Here is a 7,348-nt window from a genome sequence, read left to right as displayed (position 1 = left end):
AAACATTATGAAGTACGTTTGATTGCATTGCATCTCTAACTATGCCAGGATATTTTTTATGTTTTAGAAAACGATGCGTTTATGACTGTAAGATGCATTTATGACAATATGTTTATGTAAGATGCAAGATCATATTAATTTATTTTATTGTATAACAGTAGGGTGTAAAAGTAATATGAGTGTTTACACTGAATGTATGTTTACATCACGTTTATTTGTAATATAGTGCTAAACAATAATTATTAGTTTCTCAGATATTACATGTCCTTTTTTACATTAGTACAAATGCTAGAATCTATGACTATACTATATACCAGTTATTCCCCTGTAAAGGGAAGTGTGTCCAAACCTTTGCCTGGTAGTGTGTGTGTGTGTGTGTGTGTGTGTGTGTGTGTGTGTATTTATTTATTATAGATGCTCCTAATATGAATAGGCTCACAGATGTTTTGCTTTTGTTGTTTTTAGTGCTCAGAAACCTGCTCAACAGATGAATCTTGCTGTCCTTTCCTTGAGTCTCTTCAAACTGTTTTCCTCTGAGAGCGCTGTACAAACTTCAGATGATACAGATAAAAGTACAGTACAAATACAGATATTTAAAGTGCACACACTTTAATATCAGGTAAGATTTACTTGTTTTATTTGTTGAACTGAATTCAGAAAAAGTTTTCAGGAATGCCACAAAGTCTGTGCACATCTGTGTGGTTAGATGAGGGAGCTCAATATTGTGTCTTTGACCTTCATTATGTATGTTTTGATTATACTGTGTTGTAAATAAAATATAAATAATCTAAAAAAACGATTTTTTTTAATCTTCTCACATTGTTTCTTCTTCTGCTAGTCAAATCAGTCACTGACTACGTTTACATGGACACCAGTAATCTAATTAATGACCTTATTCTGAATAAGACAATAATATGATTAAGCTGTTTACATGAGTTGCTTTTAGAATATTCCTTTCATGATCCCGTTTTACATGTTATAGTACATAGATCGATTAATGACACACATCATTACGTCCACACGCGACGCTATCAGTTCATCTTCGTTATAGACTTTTGGATGTTTGGGTTTTAATTTTACAAAAGCTTGAAGTGGCTCTGGACATAGACAACATTTTTTAGAATGTGTGAGTTAAAATTTGCCGTGGTCGCATTTGTGCGAGTGCATGCTGTGCTGCTCCAAAGCGTCTGCTCCATACAGCGAGCGTTTCAGAGCCAGTCAGTTTTTAGGAGAAAAAAAAAACACACGCAAGCACAGTCACCGAAAGCCAGTTTAGTTTTACTTTTTTTGTTTGTTTTCATTTTGAAAACCCTGTTATCTTTGCCGTTTACCTCACATTATGCTTTGGAGGCTTTCTTTTATTAATTTTTTTATTAATTATTTTGATTGCTCAGTGTTTGCGCGCCCTGTAATAAATTGTTTAGTCGGCATATAACAGCATGTGATGGAGTCCATGCCTCGTCTTATTAGTTTTTGTTAATAAATGCTATATAAGCTAGTTTTAATTTATTTTTGTTATGCTGTTTAATTAAAAATAACAAATCCATCTTTTAAGAATTTGTTTTAATCTTAAAATTGATAGGTGTAGCCTTATATATGCAAGCAAAACCAAGATCATGAATTCGAAAGTAAAAGTAAAAAGCATCCTAAGACATTCCAATAGCGGAAATCCCGTTCACAAAATTAAAATAAATACTTACAAATAATACTAATGAAAAAGGGGGTTGAATGTTAAAAACGTTTCCATAAAACTAAAAATTATGATAACAAACTAGGCTATTTATCAGCAATGAGCATTGATTAAGCCCATGTTGTAGCAAAAAATAAATAAATAAAAATGAAACCAAAGCGCGACCAACTGAGAGCGTTATGCCGCGTTCCAGACAACCCGTTACCCGTGAAAGTGCACTGGAACGGCACTCAAACCCGTGAATTCCCACCCGTGAACTCGTACTAGATCGACGACGTACTCCCAGTTCCGAGTTCTGACATGACATAGCCCGAGAAACAACAATAAAGCCTCTAGGGGTGCGGTTTTTAGTGGCACACGGTGGAAAAATAGAGTTTAGGACAATATAACGTTGCAATCAAATTATTAATACTATAAAAATAATAAATGCTTGGCGTGGCTTGCCTGGAACGCTACAAAGTCCTGAGTCGTGGTTTGAACACGTGATTTACGAGCTCAAAAACCTGCCTGGAACGCAGCATTAGTGTGTATCCTGTCACAAAATGTGGCAAAAAGTCCTACACAAGGGGAATAGTCTGATTAAGGTGTGTACATGTCTTCCATAATGCGACTAAAATAGGAATACTCCACCTGTCTTAATTCGATTTGTGTTTACTCAGATTATGACTTTAGTCGGATTAAATTAATCAAAAATATCAGTTTACATGGTTGCTTCTTAATCAGAGTATTGACTTAATCGCGTTAAAATCGGAATATTGTTGTCCATGTAAACGTACTCATTGATGGGGCCATTAGGGAGGGCTCTTTTGTCTTTCAGGTGTGAATTTCTAAATATTCATGGGCCATTGCCACACCTATGAATAATCCCTTTCGATCACAAAACATGTTTTAGAAAATTACATCAATATATTGTTTTTTCTGAACGAGTGAACAAGATGATTTTCACATCATTTGGTTGATAAAATTCTAGCCTACGACATCCAATTATCAAAAGTCTTGTAAAGAAATGTCCTATATGTGCTTCATGGCCTTATTTCAGTGACTTCAAAACTTTAGTTTTTCACTAACCATGCATAAACGTAGTTTTCTCAAAAACACAACCATGTACATTAATGTTGCTTACATATTATTGTAGCCCAATATGTGCTGATTACAATGTAATCAGACTTTAGCCATTAAAATGTTTTTAAGATACTGAAAAAACAACAAATGTCAGGGCATGTCAAACTTCTTCAGGGCCTCAAAACACCCTCAGGCCCCAGAGGGATAAAGCACTGTTGGAACCAGGTCAGAGCCATCGACGGCAACGACGTCCTCCCACGGCCCCATCCTCTCCCGCATTTCATCATCCGAAGCGGTCTGCTATACTGCGTGGCCCAGCGACGGGGGGAGGAGGATGAGCTTTTGGTCGTTCCCCGAACGAAGACGGAGACTATCCTGGAGTTGGCCCACTCCCATCCGATGGCAGGTCACCTGGGGGCAGCGAATACCATCCAGCGGATCTGGGACCGCTTCCATTGGCCGGGCCTGGAGGCCGATGTGAAGGGGTTCTGTAAAGCCTGCCCGACCTGCCAGCGCACGGCACCCAGGACTCCTCCCCCCAGCCCTCTGATTCCTTTACCCATCATCGAGGTGCCCTTCGAGCGGATCGGATTGGATCTCGTAGGGCCGTTGCCTAAGTCTGCCCGAGGACACGAACACCTCCTCGTCATCGTGGATTACGCCACCCGGTATCCAGAAGCAGTCCCCCTGAGGAAAGCCACAGCGAAAGCCATCGCCCAGGAACTGTTTCTGTTGGCCAGCCGGGTGGGCATACCGACTGAGATCCTGACTGACCAGGGAACACCGTTCATGTCCCGGCTAATGGCTGACCTCTGCAGGCTGCTGCGGGTGAAACAGTTGAGGACAACCGTCTACCACCCGCAGACCGACGGACTCGTTGAGCACTTTAATCAAACTCTGAAGCAAATGCTCCGAAGGGTGGCAGCCGAAGACAAGCGGGATTGGGACCTCATGATCCCCTACGTCCTCTTCGGCATCCGTGAGGTCCCCCAAGCCTCAACTGGTTTCACCCCCTTTGAGCTCCTGTTCGGCCGCCAGCCACGGGGGCTGCTGGATGTCGCTCGGGAGGCTTGGGAGCAGCAGCCTGCCCCCCACCGCACGGTCATCGAGCACGTCAAACAGATGAGGGAACGGATTGACCGTGTCATGCCATTAGTCCGGGAGCACCTGAGCAAGGCATAGCAGGCCCAACAACGCCACTACGATCGGGCAGCCCAACCACGGGAATTCCAACCGGGAGACAGGGTGATGGTCTTGGTCCCCACCTCCGCTTGTAAGTTTCTGGCAACCTGGCAAGGCCCGTACACAGTAATGGAGAAGGTTGGACCCGTTACCTACCGGATACGCCAACCTGGACGGAGACAAGCAGAGCAGTTATATCATATCAACTTACTGAAGAAGTGGCAAGGGACCCGGGACCAGCTCGCCGCCCTCAGTCTCACCGATCCCGTGGTTGTCGACATGGATCCCCATCTGTCGGCTGCCCAGAAGACCGAGCTGCAGCACCTGGTCAGTCAGTTCCAGGATGTGTTCTCCTCCAGGCCCGGGAAGACCAACGTCACCTACCACGACATCAGGACGCCCCCTGGAGTGATCGTCAGGCAACGGCCCTACCGAGTCCCAGAAGCTCGTCGGCAGGCTATAGAGGACAAGATCCAAGAAATGCTGAAGTTGGGGGTAATTGAACCATGGTCCAGCCCCATTGTAATGGTACCCAAGCCGGATGGCACCCTCCGCTTCTGCAATGACTTCCGCCGCCTCAACGAAGTCTCCGAATTCGACGGCTATCCCATGCCTCGGGTCGACGAGCTGTTGGACCGCCTGGGGAGGGCCCGGTACATCTCCACCCTGGACCTAACAAAGGGATACTGGCAGGTACCCCTTTCATCCTCTGCTAAACCGAAAACTGCTTTTTCTACCCCTAGTGGCCACTGGCAGTACCGGACCCTCCCCTTCGGCCTGCATGGAGCGCCTGCCACGTTTCAGCGCATGATGGACATCGTTCTGAGGCCCCACCAAGCATACGCGGCGGCCTACCTAGATGACGTCGTCATCCATTCCGAGGCATGGGATGAACATCTGGAATGTCTGCGGAGGGTGCTCTCGGAGCTCCGGCGGGCTGGACTGACCGCCAACCCCTGCAAATGCCTTATTGGGGTTGGCGGGGTACTATCGCTGTTTTATCCCCAACTTCTCCTCTTTAGCCGCCCCCCTGACAGACCTGACCAGGAAGGGGCAGCCAGAGAAGATCTGTTGGACGACAGCCACGGAGGAGGTCTTCGCTCGGCTCAAGACGGCCCTCTCCTCGTCGCTGGTGCTCCGCGCTCCCGACTTCGGCTGCCCCTTCCTGCTGCAGACGGATGCCTCCGATACCGGACTAGGAGCCGTCCTGTCACAGATCCAGGAAGGTGAGGAGCATCCCATCATTTATATCAGCAGGAAGCTGTCCAAGGCAGGAGGCCCTGGCCATCAAGTGGGCAGTCCTGGAGCTGCGTTACTACCTTCTCGGCCGTAAGTTCACCCTGGTGACCGACCATGCCCCCCTACAGTGGATGGCCCGGGCCAAGGACACCAACGCCAGGGTGACCCGCTGGTTCCTCGCGCTCCAGGACTTCCACTTCGAAGTGCGACATTGGGCCGGGGCCGCCAACGCCGATGGACTCTCGCGGATGTGGACAGCTTTTGCAGGTCTGTCAGGGGTCATTCCCCACCCACCCCTTATTTAACCCCTACTATAATTTTGTGCACCCTGAAAAATACAAAATCTAAGATAAACTAATGAAATTTATATTATATAACTGGGTCTAACAATCATAGCAAACATCAGTCCTGACTCTTCAAAAATGTTTTTATTTTTTGTGTAAGGCACCACAATTCTAAATAAAATAAAATGCTTTGACATGTGACATGAACCAACCAATCAGCTTCATCCTTTCCTTTAAGAACATTGAAAGCACTGCCAAGGTGGAGAAACAGCTTATCATAGCTGTACATGAATAAACATTTTTAAATAAATTTAATATCAGAGCTACTGAAAGGGATTTTTAATGCTGAAAATCCATTTATCCTTTGCTGAAACTTCTGCGTATTTATGGAGAGCGCATGTCATGGTTGCTTAGTAACGGCAGACGCCACTGGAGCAGCGCAAGCTCGAGAGCAGTTTGGAAAGAAAGAGAAAGCGGCGTGCCTGGCGTTTTCCACGTGTTTTTAGGCGCGACATGTGAACGGCCCCTAAAACAGATTCACTGTGATGACAACCTCTGACGTGAGATATAAGATATTTGTTGTGTTAAAACTTGACGGCTTTTTACCTCCTCTCGGAATCCTTGATGTTGCAAATAGCAGAGATGGGACAAATTCATTGTTTGGCAAATCACAAGTAAGTCTCAATTCATTGCCCTCGAGTCCCGAGTCAAGTCCCGAGTCAAGACAGGCAAGTCACGAGTCAAGTCCCAAGTCCTACGCTTTGACTTTCGAGTCTTTTCGAGTCTTTTTAACAGAAAAATAAAATGTATACAGATTATGTATGGTTGTAAGATCTGTACTTATTAAACAAACCTTTTTTTATGAAAGAACATTGCTCAGATAAAAATACAAATGTAATTTTCTGACAAAGTGCTGAACAGTGCTGCGTCTCGTCTCCACCGCACATTGCACAAGAACGAGTTGACCTTGTATTGCAGAACAGGTCTGAAAAACTGAACCAACTTTCTGAAATTGTCTTTACCTGAAATGATTCAAAACTAAAATATATCCTTAAACTAAAAGCCTTCAGCCTCAAAACATGTTCTTGGATGAAGAGAGGATCAAAAATATAGTCCTCCAAACAGTATTACATTTACTTAAATGTATCATTCATTCAAAACTTACCCTTCTTTTTGCAACTTCAAGTGTCGAAAAATTTCGTGCAATTCGTTTTTTTGTTGACTAGGGGTGAGCGGGGCACAACCTAACGTGGGTTATCAAATATTTCTACACATGCTAGCATAACCAAATTCACGGTATTTACTAGTTGCCATAGCAACACTGCAGAGAAAAGAATTAAACAAATCATCTACAGTGATGCATAAAGTGTTGCATAGAAGAACAAATTAGAAACATTACTTAAAAAAATCAAATAAACAACGTAAACAAAACTGTTGTTGAATAATACACAAGTTGAACATTATTTACAGAAATATATAAAGGTTAAAGTTTAATTTATTTAGTGAATTTGTTCAAGTTATTAAGATTAAATTACAGAAATAGAACAAAAAATAGAAAACAGTAAAAAATAAATAAATGAACAAGAACAAGTAACTAACTTAATGTCCTTCTTTCAAAGTGTAATTGACTTGATTAAATTCAGTGCATCGAGGGATTCCATTCATGGTCCAGCGATTCAGTGTCTCCATCTAAAGATACCACACTTTCTTCTGGCTCCGGGGTTGCTACACCCAGAAGTGGATCCAGCAATTCCCCACTCTGACCTGGATCCAAGGATGTCCCTCCTTGAACTGGATCAGGTGATTCCTCATCCTGTTCTGGATCTAGGGATGCCTGATCCTGTGCTTCCTCATTGGTAGGTGAACTCAGGCATTTTATGCTTAGGACATG

This window comes from Garra rufa, chromosome 6 (genome assembly GCF_049309525.1).
Source record: "Garra rufa chromosome 6, GarRuf1.0, whole genome shotgun sequence".
Classification (NCBI taxonomy): domain Eukaryota; kingdom Metazoa; phylum Chordata; class Actinopteri; order Cypriniformes; family Cyprinidae; genus Garra; species Garra rufa.
The sequence above is the reverse complement of the archived record's forward strand: the minus strand, read 5'-3'. Positions refer to the sequence as shown.